At 39.9% G+C, this 20,000-nt stretch overlaps 1 long non-coding RNA gene and 1 pseudogene across 1 annotated transcript; both read left to right on the top strand.

The window, feature by feature from the left end:
- Positions 1-9,180: 9,180 nt before the first annotated feature.
- LOC138023822 (uncharacterized) lies at positions 9,181-10,152 on the top strand. The gene is made up of 3 exons (XR_011126794.1): positions 9,181-9,384; positions 9,824-9,919; positions 10,059-10,152. It is a non-coding gene; the product is annotated as an uncharacterized lncRNA (long non-coding RNA).
- A 160-nt stretch (positions 10,153-10,312) lies between these two features.
- The window catches only part of LOC138023295 (lactadherin-like), a 28,114-nt pseudogene continuing 18,426 nt past the window's right edge, over positions 10,313-20,000 (top strand).

Raw genomic sequence — 20,000 nt, forward strand, 5'->3', positions numbered from 1 at the left:
GCAGCAGGGCCCTGTTGCCAAAGGTCAAAGATATCATCACGATATCTCCACCATTGTGAGGGCTTGATAGGGCCACAATGCTTAGCCTTGTGGTCTATCTCCCCCATGGCTATGTCCGCATAACCACAGGCATTTTTGGGTCCCATAGCCGTACCATGTACTTGTAGATAAAACTTCTCATTGGAAACCGACTGATTGCTTTTAAGGCAAATCTCTACAGCTTCCAGAATACAATCAGTTGATGGTAGCAATTGTTCCCTCGTATCTAGTGCTCTACTGACTGCTCCTAATCCTAATTCATTATCGATATTTGGGAACATAGAAACTACGTCCCAAGAAACTAGGAGGGTGCCCCATGATCAGGAAATGGGCCTTGTTCATTACGTTTCTGTATCCTGTTAAGCAGGTCTGTGGTGTCCTTAATGAAAGATGGTTGCTTTCCTGCTAATGGTTGTAGATAGAATTCAGTGAAGGCTGAAAGGTTTTCAATAGCCGTTCCACAGCAGGAAGTAATGAGTCTAAGGGGGTTGTCCTTCTTATGCGTTTTAATGTTTCCAAAAGCGACCCCGGGCTTAGCCTTTCTGTTAACAATCCAAGAGGCGATCTGAGGTGAAATCTCCCTCCTTTGCAACCATTTAGAACACCACTGCTCCACTAAGCCTAAATGCTCGGTGGTAGGATCTGATTCTAAGACTTTATAATGCAATGGGTTGTTAAGTTGGCCGAGAATTTTATTATCGTATTTATTGGAATTGATCAAAGCGAAGCGAGAGCCCTTATCTTTACATTTCAATGTATTGACCAAATTCAAAACAGTACGTCCGAGAAACTGAAAATTTACTCATCGCCAAAGAAGCATACTGGAGTGCGCAGTCGTTTTCCCTTTCACCTTTTGGGCTAAATAAAAGACAAGAATTCCATTCAAAAAAATGGCATCCACTATACTTGACATTAGCGGACTTAGGGCAAGTTGTTGCATATTTCTTAAGGTGTTTTTTTAACACTGATTTTTTAAGAAGTCCTTATGTATGCTCTAGATAGTTATAGTTGTTAATTGTGGTTATATTCTAATTCGCTACCCCGCTCAAACGAATATAAAACATTTATCATGTAACAAGCAACCTCAATTGGGGTGTGTCAACACGAGCCGTGTGCGACCCTCTTTATTATGCCTTCATCAACAGAATGGATGGAAACAATACAATAAACAGAATGAAAACTCAGAAATGCACAAAATTACAGCAAGAAAAACAATCCAACAAAATGATCTAAACTATGCTCGTATAACAATCAATCAGTAAAGATACAAAACGTGCTAAACCTTTCGTGTAGCAGCATGCAAAAAACTACGTGTAAAAGAAGCCCCTGATCACTGGGTATTTAATTTTGAGGGCGTAGGGACGGTCGTAGGACGCGAATGAATATAAATGAGGACAACTCGAATATATATAGCCTGCCGCTAATGAAGCGACAAAAAACAGCATACCATGTAACACCCCAAAGAAAAGGTTACGTAACCCATGATAAATACATTTATATTCTAATTCGCTACCCCGCTCAAACGAATATAAAACATTTATCATGTAACAAGCAACCTCAATTGGGGTGTGTCAACACGAGCCGTGTGCGAACTAAAAGAACGGGAAATGCGGAAAATTAAATACCCAGTGACAACGAAACCGACAACAATGAATGAACACTATCCTTAATGTAACCGTCTTTTGCCTTGTCTGATTTCCAACGGCCGTGTCTTTTAAACGATCTGTCAGGCACTCGAGCATTAGCAGCAGCAGAGGCACCTCCGGCCCTAAGGCTATGGAGACCATAGTCTTGCTTGGGAAGGCCGATGGAATCGAAAGCACTAAGCACTATCTCCCGCGCTCTAGTATAAGACAGAGGAACAGACCCGCGCAATTTATAGGTTCCGGTACTGCGCGCAAAATATCGTTGAACTAATAAATAAGGACATGTATGCTTGAAGGTCTTAGCGATAACAACCCAAGCCCCGTCCCTGTAAACGTCAGTCTTACTTCGATGAACAAAGACTCTCATAAAAGAATCTTCAAACTGAAAGTCACACCTGCGTAACTGAACCAACTCGTTAAAGCGAAAAAACCCTGCATAACCCAAAAGGCACAAAGTAAGCACACGTAAGTCAGACAAACTAGCTGAAGACGATCCATACTTAGAAACTAAAAGCTGAATAGCCTCGGGGGTCACCGGCTCTTTCTTTTTAACAGGGACACTGAGAAGCCTCTTAGCAGATTCTATTAAAGGTAACACTAACGAGGAATTACAGGGGTCGGGTAGACCTGCCAAATCGTGAACCCACTTGAGCCCATAATGGACTTCGTCAATAGTACTGCAAGAAGAAGATTCTTGAATCAAGCTAAGAAAGAACAATGAAACGTGCACACTAGAAGCGGGAAATATAACAATTTCATTAAACTGAGAGGCCCATTTCCTCCACGTATTGAACCCCTTTTCATACTTCCTCGCGGTACTAACGGCTTTGGATTTAAGAAGAACTGCGGGTAGATCTTGAACCAGTGCCCGGAGTCGCCCGTCTTCAACCTGTTGAAAATTAGGCTGCAAGGCATCTTTGAGAACTTCTACGAGGATAAGAAGAAAAACATATGGCAAAAATACCTCAATACACGCACTGGGAGTCAATACAGCAATTTGCCCCTGGCCAGATGGAAAAATATTTAAGGCCGAGTGGGCCAACTCAAAAAACCACGGTAAACAAGCCACTCGGCGAGCTAGTTTCATGCGAAACGAGGACAAATAACCCGACGAGCGGAATTAAAAACGCACGGGCCAGCATAAAGCCACTCGGCTTGAGAAAACTAAGGCCCCTTAGTGCCAATTCTGACTGCCAACACCGCGCTGTTAAACCTATCTGAACCAATGAGTGAATCTTTGTAACACCCGAGGGCAAAAATCCCTGAGGGGTCGGGAAAATGAATGTACTCAAGGACATACGGTTGAAAATGAATTGCATTTGCGAACAAGAAAGGCCAAAACACGTTAGACGGCCAATAAGGGACGACTAAAGTACCAACCGCACCGCATACAAGGAGATGTTGAACCACCCTAGAAATGCAGTGGACGGGAGGGACTAGCCAATTATTCTCTCCATACCAGGAGATTGAAAAAGCGTCAACAGCTTCAGTGCCGGGTACGCGAAACCTAGAACTGAATCTGGGAAGATGGGCGTTGGCTGCATTCGCGAACCTGTCGACTGTATGTGGGCCCAAAAGGCGGTCCAAGTGTGTAAAGAACTCGGGGGTTGTATACCAATCATCGAAGTCTACAATGTGGCTAATCGCGTCAGCACAAGCATTAAGTTCCCTGGGAACCCACTGGGAAATAAGTGTGATATTGTGAGTTCGACAAAAATAGAAAACATCAAGCGCAATAGAGTGCAATTCTGCACTAGGACTCCCTATCTCCACAACACGAACTGCCCCTTGGCTGTCAGAATGCCACTTTACACACTTACCCCGAACCGAGTCTTTGAACGCACTTAAGGCAAATTGTATAGCCTTAAGTTCTCTCCAGGTAGAGCTCTTAACTGCTTCGCAAGCAGTCCACATACGGTGGGACACCTCGTTAGTGCCCACAACAAAACTGCCCCGCAGGCGACGCTGCTAGCATCCGAATAGCTAAACAAAAGGGGAGCATCATAAGGCAAAATAGCTCTCGTATTAAGACTAACGATATTGTTTTTCCAGAAAAATATTTCAGAGAGGCAATCATTATGAAGCCCGATGTTAAAACGGGAATCCCAACTACGGCGGGATTCTATGACCTTGTAAAGGAAACGGGTTTTGAGGCGAGTCAGGTTGCCCAAAACTGGCGACATGGACATAACGTGACCTGCGATAACAGCACAATCGCGAGCCGTAACATAAGGTGCGGATAGGAGAAATTTGTCAATCAGAGCAACGAATTTACAAATACGTATATCGGTAATAGAAATGGTACCGATAACTAAGTCCCAGTTTAAACCCAACCAAACAAGCGTCTGAGTGGGGGTCCATAGTGATTTGGCGGAATTGGCAACAAACCCCGCACTGCTTAAGGATGATTGCACACACAATGAATTTTCCTTGGCCATAGGCAGTGAGTCCCCTTTTCCGCACCCATCGTCGAGGAACGCAACAATTTTAATCCCGTTGGACCTCCAAAACTTAACGAGTGGCCTGAGACACTTGGTAAAGACATATGGGGCTGAGCTTAGACCGAACGGAAGTGATGCAAAACAAAAATACCGAACGGTACCAGAAAAAACCCAGGAGAAACCTAGAAAAGTTTGGTGATCCGGAAAAATATCAATATGGTGATATCCGGACTTGAGATCGAAACTGAAAAGGTAGTCGCCCTTATTAACGTATGATAATAAAACTCTCCAATCTTCACACCTAAACTTCTGTTTCCAAACGAAATGATTGACATGACGTAAGTCCAAAATAAGCCTCTTCTTGCCCGAGGACTGTATCGAGACAGAGAGCGGATTCACGACGTGTGGAATAAAGGGTAACTCAACGACGACGTGAGGGTGGACTAATTCAGCGATAGCCGACTCCACGAAAGAAGCGTTATTAAGAGCTGACTGATTGTTAGAAAAACGCGCCTGACAAGGTGTACTAATGAATGGAATCCGATAACCAAATTTAATAGTATCGATAACAAAACTGTTGGCGCCAATAGTGTGCCAATAACCTAAACAGGACCTAAGTCTACCCTTAAGTACTGGCAATGCGGAATTCTGTTTAAATTCAAATAGATTGCGATCGTAATCGAAATCGGCTAAAGTAATAGAGTCCCTTTCCCTGAAATACTCCAAATAAGAAGGATACATGTCTAATAAATGGACTAAAGCTAATATCTAACCTTGGAGAACAAGCTTTTAATCCTGTGGTCCTATTTACCTCCAATGCCCGAAAAACCAGAAGAACTAGGAAAGGACTGCCCCGAGCTCGAAGATCTGGTTTGAGGATTAACTTGACACTGAGATCTCCAATGACCTTGCTGGCCGCAGGCGAAACAAATATCGCTTGGTCTTGGTTTTCTGAAAGCGCCAAAAGTACGAGAAAAAGGTCTGGAGGATGATGAATGTTGGTCAGCAAAGGCGGTGGTTGTGGTAGAAGATTGGGGTTGTGAATAACCTTGTTTTGATGGCTTCGCTTTCTGTTGTCGTAGGTTGCGTTTACGAAGGGCCCTCTGCTCGGCACGGCGGATACGCTTTTCGTCCTCGGACCCGCTAGCCAGCTCGTCTGATAAATACTCGTTCACCAAATCCCAACCGGCGGCGGACTTATCTGCCAGTCTGATAAGTTTGTTGCGCTTCTTGATGTCAGAGTCTAGTTCTTCCAATTGAGTTTTAACAAGGTCTAATTTTCTCTTCCCGAGAGCAACTGACGCCGACTTCACCTTTTCTGCGAGGTCGGAGTTGAATTGAAACTGTTTCTTATTACCTTCGAATCTAAACGTGATCTTGGATTCTTCTTTAAGCTTTTTGGCCACAGAATCGGTATTGCTGCACGATTCGTCTTGAATATCGCGCTTCAAGGCGCCCAACTTTTTGTCGAAATAATCCTTAAATAGAGAGAACGCGGACGCTATATCACTGGATTCTGAAGACTGGAATGGTACTGAAGCTTCGAGAGATTGAGACGAAGGTTGATTTAGGAAGCGAAGACGGCAAAAGGCCGCTGCTAGAAAAATCTGTGTTCGCTGGAATAACGTCTTCAACGTCGGACATAATTTTGAGGGCGTAGGGACGGTCGTAGGACGCGAATGAATATAAATGAGGACAACTCGAATATATATAGCCTGCCGCTAATGAAGCGACAAAAAACAGCATACCATGTAACACCCCAAAGAAAAGGTTACGTAACTCATGATAAATACATTTATATTCTAATTCGCTACCCCGCTCAAACGAATATAAAACATTTATCATGTAACAAGCAACCTCAATTGGGGTGTGTCAACACGAGCCGTGTGCGAACTAAAAGAACGGGAAATGCGGAAAATTAAATACCCAGTGGTAACACCCCAAAGAAAAGGTTACGTAACCCATGATAAATACATTCATTTCAGTGTTCAGGGGCCCCCTTTGGGGATTCCTATTGTTTTCTTTGAATTTCTTATGTAACCCGTTTGTTATTCATTGTTGTTAAGGCATCCGACTAGTAATCTGGAGACCCGGGTTCAATTCCCGGCCGAATCACATTGTCACTCATGCAATCAGTTGTCCAGATTCCTCTCCTCAATCTACTATTAATTAAGGCAATCAGTTGCTTATATATCCCCCCCCCCCACCCCTCCCTACCTTACTGTACTTAAGGACGTTCGCGTATGTCACGCACACGTCATGCATCGCATACCACGAAGGTAAACACGATGCAAAAGGCGCAAAACATTTTCCACAAGAATGGTACAGCATGGTATAGCTGTGGACCCAGTTCTTCTCGGAAATGTCACGCAACGGCGTGACAGTGCGAATAGACGATCGATTTGAGAACTTCGCAGCGATTTTACTCTCTTGAATGCTCGGTGACCCCCATTTTTCTTTCTGTAGATCACTTCCTTTCCTGATTTTGTCTATTTTAACAAAAAACAAAAAAAATCTGTACGTGAGAAGTTACAAATATTTCGCCTTTTATGCTCTCGTGCGATCGAAGTTTTCTTTCTTAGATTAATACGTATCGTTTTTCAAGGTCTATTTCACCTCAGAAAAAGACATCAGCTGCAAGGGTTAATTTAGTTATATTAGTTATGTTGAATTGGGTACGTTTACCGGATCTAAATTTCACTAAGGTAGCTTTTTTATTGCTGACAGTTGTAAGCTAAGATAGTCTTAAAGTAACGCAATCTTCTAAAAGTGCACCTCATGATCTCGAAAACGAGCATCGTGACCCCCCATTCTTTTTGCCTTTTTTGCAAAAGTGGATCATTACAGTGTGTTGCCCAGTTTCCGGCCGGTACCAGTTTCCGGCCAAAAAAAGGAAAACTCGGTTTTTTTCGATGGGATTTTAAGTCTTCGTCCACCGAAGCGATCCGTCGGAAAAAAACGAACATCTCCGCTATCAACTGATGGTTTAGACGGGCTTTTTGGTTGAGAAACGAGCGAACAAGAAGGGATTTTGGTCAGGTGAGTAAAATCTTACCGGCTAATTTTTGGCCTTTTCACTGCACAGCGAAGCTACCGTACGTAAATAAATAACTCGTTTAATAGAAAATAGTTCACGGAGCTTGATAATTTTTTGAAAGAATTTACATTGAAGATGAAAGTAATTAAGGGACCTGTCATCATAAGCTAGAACTTAGCTGTTTGCGAACGTCAGAAGTCTAAATCCTAGCTAAGATTTTCGCATACTACGCCAGTTTCCGGCCACTGATCTGCACTCACGGATAGCTTGTTTAAAACTTATTTGAATTAATGAAATTTTATAACTTACTACTCGAGAAATTAATGAAATGTACACAGCTGAAGCAAGCATGGCGTAATGAGGTACATATTAACTCAGGTGTGCTGTGTCAATTGCCCGTGCCTCTTCCCAGAGAATATCGCGCGGGCTTTGTCAAGGTTATACCGTACCCATAGTTAGCAGCTATCTATGCCCTACCATACACCCCTAAGTAACCATTTTGCTCTAATCCCATAAAGTACAGTCGCTAAGCCACATCGAGATAGCCTTGGAAGTCCATTTAGCACAGGGTCCAGAGGAGATATGTTTGTCGTTAGAACATCAAAACCCGTCGAAAACATCTGAAATAATGGGTTATTTTGATCACGTTGACGATCGCATTACAGTTTCGTTACACATTATGTATACCGCAAACCAAGAGACTGAGGGCTCGCAAGATCGGCTTACAGTATAGATCGTTTTCACGTGACGTCATCATTTTCTAAAATCCAAAACTAAAGAGCCACGAAAGTTTTTATCCTCATCAGGCATAAGAGGCGGTAAATTTGTATCCATTTGCAATTTTAAAGCTCAATAGCGTGCTTCGTTTGCAAACCAGAGCATTTTGAATTTCTGAGTTATAGCGGTGCGTGACACGCGGCGACGATCGAGTTTATGGAGAAATATATATTTATCTCATGGTTTTGAGCCTTTTTAGAATTTAAAGCATTAGGAAAAGTGCTTAGGTAAATAGCTGTCTGTTCAGTACAGATGATCACTCGCCTAGATAGCCAAAGTAAGTAACAGATGTTGACACTATTTTCCGGCCGCCATATTGGTGCACCACAGATGTGCACCAACATGGCGTTTTCATACTGGGCTCTGTAAATTTCTGCGAAACATTTCGACGAATATCTGAAGTTTGGGGAAACGCACAGGCCTAAAACTTGGAGAAGTGTCTTCTTCATTTATCTTCTACAATATCACGAATTCTTGACTTTTTCCACTGGATGGTTTTCGTTTTTTTTTTTTATTGCGTGACAGTGAAAACGATCTATAGATCGTTTTCACGTGACGTCATCATTTTCTAAAATCCAAAACTAAAGAGCCACGAAAGTTTTTATCCTCATCAGGCATAAGAGGCGGTAAATTTGTATCCATTTGCAATTTTAAAGCTCAACAGCGTGCTTCATTTGGAAACAAGAGCATTTTGAATTTCTGAGTTATAGCGGTGCGTGACACGAGGCGACGATCAAGTTTATTGAGAAATATATATTTATCTCACGGTTTTGAGCCTTTTTAGAACTTAAGGCATTAGGAAAAGTGCTTAAGTAAATAGCTGTCTGTTCAGAACAGATGATCACTCGCCTAGATAGCCAAAGTAAGTAACAGATGTTGACACTATTTTCCGGCCGCCATATTGGTGCACCACAGATGTGCACCAACATGGCGTTTGCATACTGGGCTCTGTAAATTTCTGCGAAACATTTCGACGAATATCTGAAGTTTGGGGAAACGCACGGGCCTAAAACTTGGAGAAGTGTCTTCTTCAGTTATCTTCTACAACATCACGAATTCTTGACTTTTTCCACTGGATGGTTTTCGACTTATTTTTTTATTGCGTGACAGTGAAAACGATCTATACTTTAAGCCGATCTTGCGAGCCCTCAGTCTCTTGGTTTGCGGTATACAGAATGTTTAACGAAACGAAACCCGATCGTCAACGCGATCAAAATAACCGATTATTTCAGATGTTTTCGACGGGTTTTGATGTTCTAACGACAAACATATCTCCTCTGGACCCTGTGCATTTAGTCGAGCGGATTGAATGAAAATCTGCTTTCTATTGATGCCCGGAAACTGGACTCGCTGGCCGGAAACTGGGCAACTAAATAGTTTTGCAACAAACGGCATAATTTCTTCAGTACTTGAGGTGGGAAGCCGATCTCCGTACATTTTAAAGGTAAGTAAATGAACTGTCTCTTGTAGAAAAACGAGAAAGTTTCCGTGCATAAACAAGACGTCAGGGCGATTACAAACTAAAGTGGCCGGAAACTGGGCAACATACTGTACCTTTCTGCTTGGCAAGTTTTAAAAAAATCTGTACGTTGGAACGTTTTTGGCGCGAACGTCCTTGAAATTTGGCTGATCGACCGGGGAGTAGTGACGTGATCCTGATTGAAGAAAGTGCGTGAAATTGCCCTCCTCGGACCTAGCCGTTATGAAGCCACAGTTGTGTACGTGTTGTCTGTGTTGTCATTGTGGTTGGTTCAGTGACCTAGTGCGCGTGGTTAAGGCATCCGACCGGTAATCTGGAGACCCAGGTTCGATTCCTGGCTGAGCCACATTTAGTTGCGTTGATTTCTGTTCCCAAATTAACCTTGTCTGCTTGTATTTCTCAGAAATCGCTGAAGAATCGCCATCCAAACGGGAATAGTGCTGGTGATCCTAAGTTCCAAGAGACGGAACATGTCAGCCACGAATGTCTACATGGTTTGGTATTAAAGAACTTTTCCGATTCAGAATTTTTATATTTCGTTTTGTTTGCCTCAAATTTTGACTTTTCTAGACCTTATCTCGCTTAACTGTGCTGGATTTTCCACCGAAGTGTTCGTTGGTATGTGATTTCCCTTGCAGATCACACTAAGCGAGGAGTTTCACTCAGATGAGATGGCCCCGCGAAAAGGGCAAACGAAACGCCGCTTTCCGCCATTAACGTTTCTCAGTGGACGGATTTTATGTAATTGCGCCAAAAGTACTGTTTATCAGCGCTATTTGAAATCGGTGCTTAGAATTACTGTAAAATGCAAGACCTGCATGCATGGGTCGCACGACTCGCTGGCTCTCCCAGCCAACATGGCGTCCCCCCCCAAAAATGCGGACGATCTCATTAAAAAATCCCCAGCGTGAAAAAACAAGTACTGTTGATGTTTCAATCGAAACCTTGGCCACGTCAGTTTACTTTCTTTGCCGCCGCCGCCGCGTTTCAAGCATCTCGAAAGTTTCAAGCAACTAAAAACTGAAAGGAGGTGGGTTCTACGAGCTAATCCAAGTTAAAAGGTATTCCATATCGTTGCTAGTGTGAAACTATATGTAATGTAATGTCATGTGCAAGATGTAACTGTTGAAGGCACAGTGCGTGGAAAGGCTCTGAGAGTTATCAGCTTCTGTACCTGAGAGTGCCATAGGCAATTTCCTAGTTTACTCAGAGATAAAATCTTGAAGCAAATACGACCCTGGGTTCCAAAATCAGACAAAAGTGATGCCACCTCTCCATAAACTACTTTTCGTAAAGAAAAAAAAATTCAAAAGTAGCTCTGTGAGATTTCATTGGCACTCTTTAAAATTACAACCGCATAATGTATAATACGAATCAAAATAAATCCTGACGCCCAACTCGGCCTTCAAGAAGCAGGCATACAATGTGCTGGGCTGGTACTATATTTTAAACATAATTACCTTTCATATAAGAGCGAAAAGCTCATGCCTGGTGGAGGTGCCTAAGTAACTGAAAAAAAATGTTTCGTTGTAATTACGGTATTAACGATTGACATACTCTGCAGTCTTCCTTTACAGTCTTCTTCTATTGTCAATGAGACACCATACCACTTATTGCCTTTGCTACTTGGCCCACTTTTCTATCTTCCCCCGTATGTTTAGCCCCTTCCCTCCTGAGAGTAAGACTTTCAGATTTTACCCTGTATACACTGTAATGCCAAACAATTTTAATACTACTCAATTGTGGCCTGCACTTTATGGGGGAATTGGTTAAGTGGCATATATATGTACCTTGAACAACTCTACGCGACACTTAGTGGTGAACTGAAATCCGCTTCAGTTGACTCAAAAGTAGAATGGGAGGGGAGGACCCGAAGCAGAGAGTGGGCTCAGTGTTGGCAACTTGAAGTTTGTAATCCTAGCGGATAAAGCAGAGGTTAAGTGAGATTTTTAATTATCTGCTGAAAATTCCTACACAGCATTGTTTTAATTATGCTTAAAATAAATTAAGATGTTCACATCAAATCAGGTAGCATGTGGGGCAAAAAAATAGTGATAAAATTGAAAATACAGCAGACTTCACAAGGAATTTTTATGACTTAATCGCAGGTTGTTTCAGTGTCTGTAAACATTCTAAAATCCTGCATGCTGGATTAGGATTGAAAGAAACCCTTTATTTTTAGTCTTACAGCATATCCTAACTTACCAGGGTTCAGACTTACTAAACTTACCAGGGTTCAGTTAAAGTAACATTATTTTCCCTTTACAGGTTACAGGAACTGAATGTTTCAAGGATGAAAATTGTTCTTTTCTTGTTTATTGTCTTAATGACGGCACAGCTGGACCACTTTCTCTGTGGTAAGTTAATTGAACCTATCATGCGTCTCTGCTTCATTAAACCAACCTTAAAGTGCCCATGAGCGATAACCTTTTTTTCTAATTTCTGACCTGAATCTACCTGTACATCATTATCACATGAGGTCAACAATCATGCTGCTTGAACAATTGAATTTTTAGTAACCAATTCAACGATTAAAGTGATCAAATCTGCCTCCATTGTGGCCCATCCTATAATGCAATACATTTTTGGAGGTTCTTTATCTAAAAACAATACAAGTTAATTACCCTTGGGACCGTATCATGCTTCAGTGAATTGGATATCCATTGTTTTAATGCAAACAACCCCCCCCAAAATGAACTGTATTATGGGATTTGTGAATTCAAAATATTGAATGAATATTTGATGGCCACTGAATGGATGTTTAATAAGGCCCCATCCGCACATATCTGGATATTTTTAAATTCGCAACTTTAGCTTTCTGGATCAAAAATTATTCCCATCCACACGTAGTGTATTCAAATTGAATTTGCCTGTCCACACATATCTGGATTCACTCTAGTACTCAGGACTCCTCGAGGAATAGCAAGGCATAATTATTGAAGTGTACTGTGTTCATAGCTATGTTTAACTGCACGTGTGATAATACTTGAAATAAGTCCAAGAAGTAAAGAAATAATAATAAACTTATAGAGTGCATAACTCTATATGAATATAATCTTATGTGCTAAATTTACAGCAATATAATATTGCCCTCGGCAGTCATCTTGAGAATTGATTTCATGGTAAGGAACTGAGCTCAATCTTGCTACGTCATCCGGATAAAATTTCCAGATTTAGTGTCCACATGGTTCCTTATTCATAGCAGATTGAAAAGTACCCATTCTGGAGAGCGTATTCCAAAAGTTCTGGATTTGCCAGCGAATTTGCGGGATACATGTACGTGTGGACTGGGCCTAAATTCAATTGACCGTTCTGTATCTTCTAATTATGGTCTTGTATGTGGTATGATGTCTGTAATTATTTTGACTCAATATGTCACCTAGCAACCTATAAAGCCATCAAATATGCTAGTGTGTTAGCATTGGCATTAAATTTCTCGAAATGAAAATTGGTAGTTTTTAGTAACTCCAAGGCACAAATTGATGAAACTATACCAGACACACATATAACTAAACAAAGAATCAACGTTTCTAAATATAGTATTAATAAAAGAAACTCAATTACCGGTATTATCATTTATCAAAGGCCTATGGCCAAAATTGCCTTTTCATAATTTGTAACATTAAAATGATAATACTTAGATACGTATTTGTATCATACAATGTACATGTATTTTATTGCTCTTTTCAATTTTATTTTGTGTACAGTTCTTAAAACCGACATGTAGTTGTGGTGTGTTAGCAGACTGACGCTACCAGCTCCATCTCCTATGACTCGCTCGCTTTCCTTAAGTAGTGAAGTGTCTTTCAATATACATGTAAACAGGCTGTCATCAGATGCCATTGTTATTAAACGTTCTATAAAGTTCGTTCAGTTTGGATGAATCTCTTTTGAAAAGGCTAGCATTTTTCTGATATGCCATTCAATGGCTTACCACATTGTTATAGCTCAAACTTTATGTCCTGACCCGATGTCCAGTCACGTGACATTAAAACTGTCAAAAGGGACAGATTATTGGACAAAAGCGATTTATCTTAATTCTTTACGATTAAATGCTTCCTTATGAAACCATCGACTTCGAGGCTGCAACCAAACTCCTGATTTCTGTATCTGGATGGGAAAGATAAGTAATTTCAGTTTTTTATTATCATTTTGTTACAAGCAACTTTATTTTTTGAGGGGCAAAGGCTGTTCTGTACATTCATTGCACAAGGCATGGTTATAATGATCAGGGCTGTCATTAGGGGCCGTAACCCATAACACCTGTTACGGCTGAGCCCAGTCAATGTTACGGGTGATGGTTGCTGCAGAATGAATATTCATGGCGCAAAACAAATTAAGATTTATTTATAAACATTTACCTTCTACAGAAAATATAATTACTGCCTTGTGTTGTTTGTGTTCCTGATTCTAAGACGTGTTTTTTGTAAAAATCCAAACATTTTCTGTAAGAAACCTTTGGAGAACACCCCTGATCGATCGTTGTTGGATTCCGACGCCATTTTCAGTAACAAAATCATTATCAATGCACCGTACTTGATATAAATGGGATTCCACTGACCATTTTTCAAGGTTCTGTGATGCATGACCATTTCCACATGGTTAGTAAATATATTTATTCATTGTGAAGTTTATCTTTTCATCACTTTTTGATTGATTGCACCTCAGAGGGCTGGAAAATGCATTTCCGAGGGTCTAATTTGAAGAATTTTCTGGTGGAACATGCCCCCAGACTCCCCTAGGCAGTAGGGGCTCAGGCCCTTCGGGTTTTCCTTTACATGGCCTTTGGCCACGTATTTACATGTTATGGGTGAAATCTTGAGTGCAACACCTGCTTCAAAACTTATAACAACCCTGATGATGATAATGTATGTTTTCAGAATGTTCTTGCGAGTAAACAAACAAGAGTTGTGCTTTATTGCCAGCTGCCCTAGCAAGTGCGGCTACAATATGATACTAACTTTTATCAATAGTCTTTACGCTCATTCACTTTTAGCGACGAATATTTGCTCTTTTTACTACATGTATGTATTGGCAAGTGTACGTCATTCAAAAGCCCGTAATTTTGGTTATTGACTGATATGCGTTAAACGCGTAAGCCCGTGGCGTTTCGTCTGTCAGGTACTCGTAGAGAGTTGTATAAACTTAACTGACTGACTCGCGTCCTATGATTGGTAAAATATTTCTTAATCTGTGGACATCTTGGTTTCCAATTTGTTGGAACAAATTTGTTTTTCCTAAAGTTCAATCATCTTTGCAAATTTGGTGGCGATCAGGCAAATGAAGAGATAACCTTTGGAATAAGGCATCATGCGTCTCGGTGATCAGCAGCCAAAACTGCCATAATTGACGACATTAAGGCAATTCCGTGAAGTCTTAAAACCTTTCGTAGTCTGGTGAAATTTGAATTGTGTGTAGAGTTTTTTTATGCCAAATCGAATGATCCTATTTCCATCACGATAGCTTAACCTAGTGACTGACAAAGTCACGGAGAAAAGTTGGAAACATTGGTAATGTCGTTGAAAGTCACGCATGCTGTATGATATCATGAACAAACTCGATTCACGTGTATGCAGAGCCCTTGAAAATTGTGTGGCAAATGTGCTTTTGAACGAGAGATAGGAGCACCGGAAGCCATTGATCTTGTAACATAAATAACTGGTATTAAAATTAGGCTTTGTATTATTGAAGTACATGTACAATGTTTAAAGGGGTACTCTGACCAAAATCGCATCTTTCCTATCTAAGCCATTTTGAAACATAAACAAGTAGTCTGCATGAGAAGAAAAATGCTGTTTACTTTTTTCAAATATCTCTTTTCGTTCCAGAGATATTCGAGTTTTTAAATTATGCAAATTAGCCAAGTGATGACGTCATATACTCAACACAAGTTTGTTCAAATATGATGAAAAGAGATATCTCAGCCAATTTGTATCAGAAATTTTTGATTTTTTGCAGTAAGATTCTACTAAATGTTCTCCACAATATGAGCTTAACAGTTCCGTTACCATGGCATCATAATGGGCTCCAGACCTCCCCCATAGTAAAAGCTTTCCTGGCCACCTTTTGCATTCCATTGTGATAATTGCTAACAGCTCTTCATGTCCATGATCCAGAAGCATATAGATATATTAGCTTGAGTTTGTGGCCTAGTTTAACATTTTTCAAACTGAAAATCACTAACACATTGAAATCAAGTGGGTGGGGACTGGAAAAGAGTGAGTTGCCATGGGAACAAATTTTTTTATAGCCATGGGTGTGTTTCCTGTAGAACTATTAGACTACCAAGTTTCAATGGTCTGCGCTGCAAATTGGCCAAGTTAGCTCTATTTATATACTCAATATAATATTGGGTTGAGTATATGACATCATCAGTCATCTCATTTGCATATTTTACCCATTTTTCAAACTTAAATATCTCCGGAACCAACGCAGATATTTGCAAACGGTAAATGGCGTTTTTGTTCTTTTATGGAATTCTATGTGATACACTCAAAAAATCAAGCGGTAAAAATTTGATCAGAGTACCACTTTAATGATTGTTCCTGTTTCACCTAAATAAATACATTTCACTCAACTGAAATTTGCTTGGTAAAATTTTAAACTATAATTTTCTTATGGTGTTCGCTTCTTTGTAGGTGTTTTGTGGTAATAGATAAGGACAGAAAATATTAATAGGTGTGAATTATTGATTGAGAAATTGTTCTATTCAGGGTGTATCTCACACCTTAGATTAAGCGCAAGGAGAGCAAAGAGAACCGATGAAACCTAAATTGAATTACAGTGAAAATTATCTCAAAGGTCATTTCGTTTGCTGTGAACTTGCCAAACTTGCAAAACAGTGTTTTAGTTTAGTACTTTGAACTGAAAATTATGTCAAGAGCCATTTTAATTGCTGCGAAGCTACCATTGCAGTTTATTAATAATTTTGTACTCCAATATGTGCAATAGGAAAATTAAACAGCAGCAACTTAAAAATAGGTGTGACAAATGAACAGTATACAGGGCTTGAAAAAACCCCCGTCTGGTCATCCAGGGCAAGTAACTTTCTCCCCTTACTTGCCCTATGGGCAAGAGCCCAGGCAAGCCGTTGTCTGACTAAATTTTTGATAATGATTTTGAGAAGAAAGGGTAAATTTTAGGCTCAAGGGTAATCAAGTGAAGATGAAGGTGAAGATAAAGCTTGACGAAAATTACAATTTGGAGCATTGTTTTGTTGATTGCATGAATTGGTTGCCAGCTAGCATGTGATCAAAATCTGCCTGAATCAAATTTCTTTCCAGGATTGAAAATAGCCACGTTGGGCACGAAAACGCTCTGTTTATTCTTAAAATGTTAGCAATTTTCTGCAAGCATTTTCCAGTTTCTCTGTACAAAACTTAACTCAACAATGATATATCAAAGCTGTATAATTTGTACGTGAAAAGAACTGCATATTTCTACTGCGAAAACGAAGGCAACATTTTTGATAACATACTTGGGCGACACCGCGCGAAATGAAAAGTATTATAATGTGAAAAAGAAATGGATAAGGGTGTCATCAAAATTCTTTCAGAGTTCCTGTCCAGAAAATGACTTAAAATAGTTTTCTTTCAAACAAAGACGTTTTCCCTCGGCTAAAACTATTTTTTATTCACCCAAATGAGAAAATAATTTTATGCTCTCGCTGCAAAACTGACATTGTGAACTTCATTGGCTTGTCAAGCATAGAACGATATGATACCCTTTAACCCAAAGAATTGACTTGATTGTGGCATTTATTGATAATTGCCACCTTTGTGAGGAAACAACCTTGGAATGTGGGGAGACTATCCTTACCCATACCAGTGGCAAGTCTGTGGATCTCACTCAAGGGTCTATAAAGGAGGGTGAAACAAGGGTATTTTCTGACAACTGTAACATTGTTTCTACGCAAGATGGCATTAATTTTGCTGTGTAATTTTTTAAACTTTTTCCATCCAGTCTACAATAAATTAAATTAAAAGATGAATTAATCCAAAGTTAAGTGGAGTTATACCTCAAAAATCTTTAAGGGTCACTTTGGAAGAAAAAAATGGCAGTTATCTAGAAAGCTGAACATTTTGGTGCATACAAAGGTGATGGTTTATATGCGATGATTAGCTGAAGATAAGTATTGTCCCACCACTTGATATCCATGGTGTCCTAGTTTAAAATATAGTTTTTGGCTGCACTGATTCCCATTTATGCTTTCCCGAACCTGATTTTTGATTATCTTTTTAAATGGCCTTAGTGCAGGCTAAATTAATAGAAAAAACCCCAAAGTAAAAGGGTAAATAAAGTAGATTACGAACAAGGTTGAGGTGGGAAAACGTTTTTAAATACTACCAAATCGCTTCTCTTTTATTTTTGAAATGAAGTAAGCTATAAGGCCAGCTATCTAAGCAGTAACCCTAGTTACTGTTACATTCAAGTGTAGATTTTATTATAGATTGTAGATATTCATGAGATGTTAAAATTAGTATTTTAGGCCTTCACAGATGAAGAGCCACATCCTTTTATGTGGATATACTGTGAATAAACCGTTATTATTATTATTATTATTATTATTATTATTATTATTATTATTATTAAAAAGTCAACTTTTAAGATGAGAACAAGCACGTGGGTAGCAACTTCGTGCAACTTCGGTTAAGGCTAAGACGGTTGGATTTCAGGCGTAGTCTGCCTGTGGCATCCCACGTAAAGGTAAATGAGTTACACAGACACTCAGCTGCAATTGCCAGAGTGCCCTAGCTGTGCAAATTAGTGCGATGACATCAATGAGTGCCTCTTCAGAGTGACATCTAAATCCCGTAGCCTTACAGGGTAGACAATTTTGTTTGAATCGACTACCAAAGCAGATTTGTGATCGGCAAGGAGATATGTAAGGTGGCAATCAGTGGTTCCAGATTTTATTGCCAGTATATTCGAGACTAAGAGTGACATGCGTTGTGTCCCAAGGTAGACATGATCACCCGCAGTGGGTAACAATGTACAAGCTGCAGTACATTGGCGATGACAACACATTCTTCTACTAATGTGTCTTTATTCTTCAAAAGATAAAATTACATATCTTGAGTTACATTCAAATATAATAATAATAGTGGGCTATTTAAATAAGTATGCCTCTAAATAAGATTAATATATAAATAGAAATAAATGCAAAAATCAAATGCAAAAAGTACTCTATTTACAAAGCTACATTATACTTAATGTCCAAACAGTACCGACAGCCCATGAATACAGGCATTTGTATGTTTCCAGATTTCTCTCCTTGTTTTAGGCCCTTGTACAAGTCTGAATAAGGGTTAAAAGCCAGAGTTTTCGTCTTTAGCATGCTGTTCCATAAAGAAATGATCTTAGGAACATACACGTAGGACACATTCCGCTCTGGGAAATTCCCCTCTCTGTAACTAAAAACATTGAGGCTCAAAGTTCCTGATGCAATGTTTCTTTTAAATGGGTGTCTACAACAACAAAAACCGACAAGACCAATCCAAACCAAAAGAAAGCCTACCTGCTCATTTATTGCATGTAAAGATGACGTTCAAGGTGGCACTTGGGCAAACAATGTTAATTTATTTGATCAGTAGAATAAAGCTTTAAGGAAGAATAGGCAAATTGTTCGCTCTTTAAGTCATTTTGATTTTAGTTGGAACTGGCGACTTCAATTCAATTTATTTCCATGATATGGATATTTTTAAAATAAAATAATCACCTGTTTTGCTTAGTTGCTGTAAAGAGAGAGAAGTTAATTCCATTTAATAAACAATGTAAGCTTTCCACTATTCATGTGCTGTCTATGTGTTGATATATATTTTAAAACTAGTGGCATTCTTACTAAAGGTTGTTGCGAAGTGGCTCTGTTATTGTTAACGAATATGGACATGCAAAGAGGGCTTCTGATCCCAACATTTTTTTTCAATTTAAAAACCAGAATGTCAACAACCTCTTGGCATGGAATTTGGTGCAATCAAAGATGCGCAAATACAAGCGTCTTCTGAGTGGGATCTAAATCACGCCGCCATCCAGGGAAGACTTAACTTCCAAAAGTCAGGATTAAAGCAAGGTGCCTGATCTGCAAAGAAAAACGATAAGAATCAATGGTTGCAGATTGATCTGCGAAGATTGGACTTTAAAGTGGGAGCTGTAGCTTCCCAAGGAAGGAATCAGGCTAACCAGTGGGTTACAAAGTACAAACTGCAATACAGTAACGGTGGAGTTAACTTCCGATACTACAAGGAACAAGGACAGACCGGTGACAAGGTAACATGTGACGATAGGCAATTCGTCATGACCTGTTTTGAAGAAATCGACAGTTGCAGTTTTCTTTAATCATTGACAAGCTCTTATAGTTCGTCTACAAGACAGGCAGACAAGCCCGACAGTGGAAACAAGGTCCCTGGCATTCTTATCGTGCCAGGTGAATGCTTCCGTTGCCCATTTAAACATTTCTACTAAAGACATTTTCATTCATTTTTCAAATCTCCCAGTCAAACGTTTAATTGTTATTGATTGGATGTCGTGTGTACATTATCATCACACGGTGGACTTTCTTGCTTGTATCCCTTATTGGTTGT

Source organism: Montipora capricornis, chromosome 11 (assembly GCF_036669925.1).
Source record: "Montipora capricornis isolate CH-2021 chromosome 11, ASM3666992v2, whole genome shotgun sequence".
NCBI classification, from domain to species: Eukaryota; Metazoa; Cnidaria; class Anthozoa; order Scleractinia; family Acroporidae; genus Montipora; species Montipora capricornis.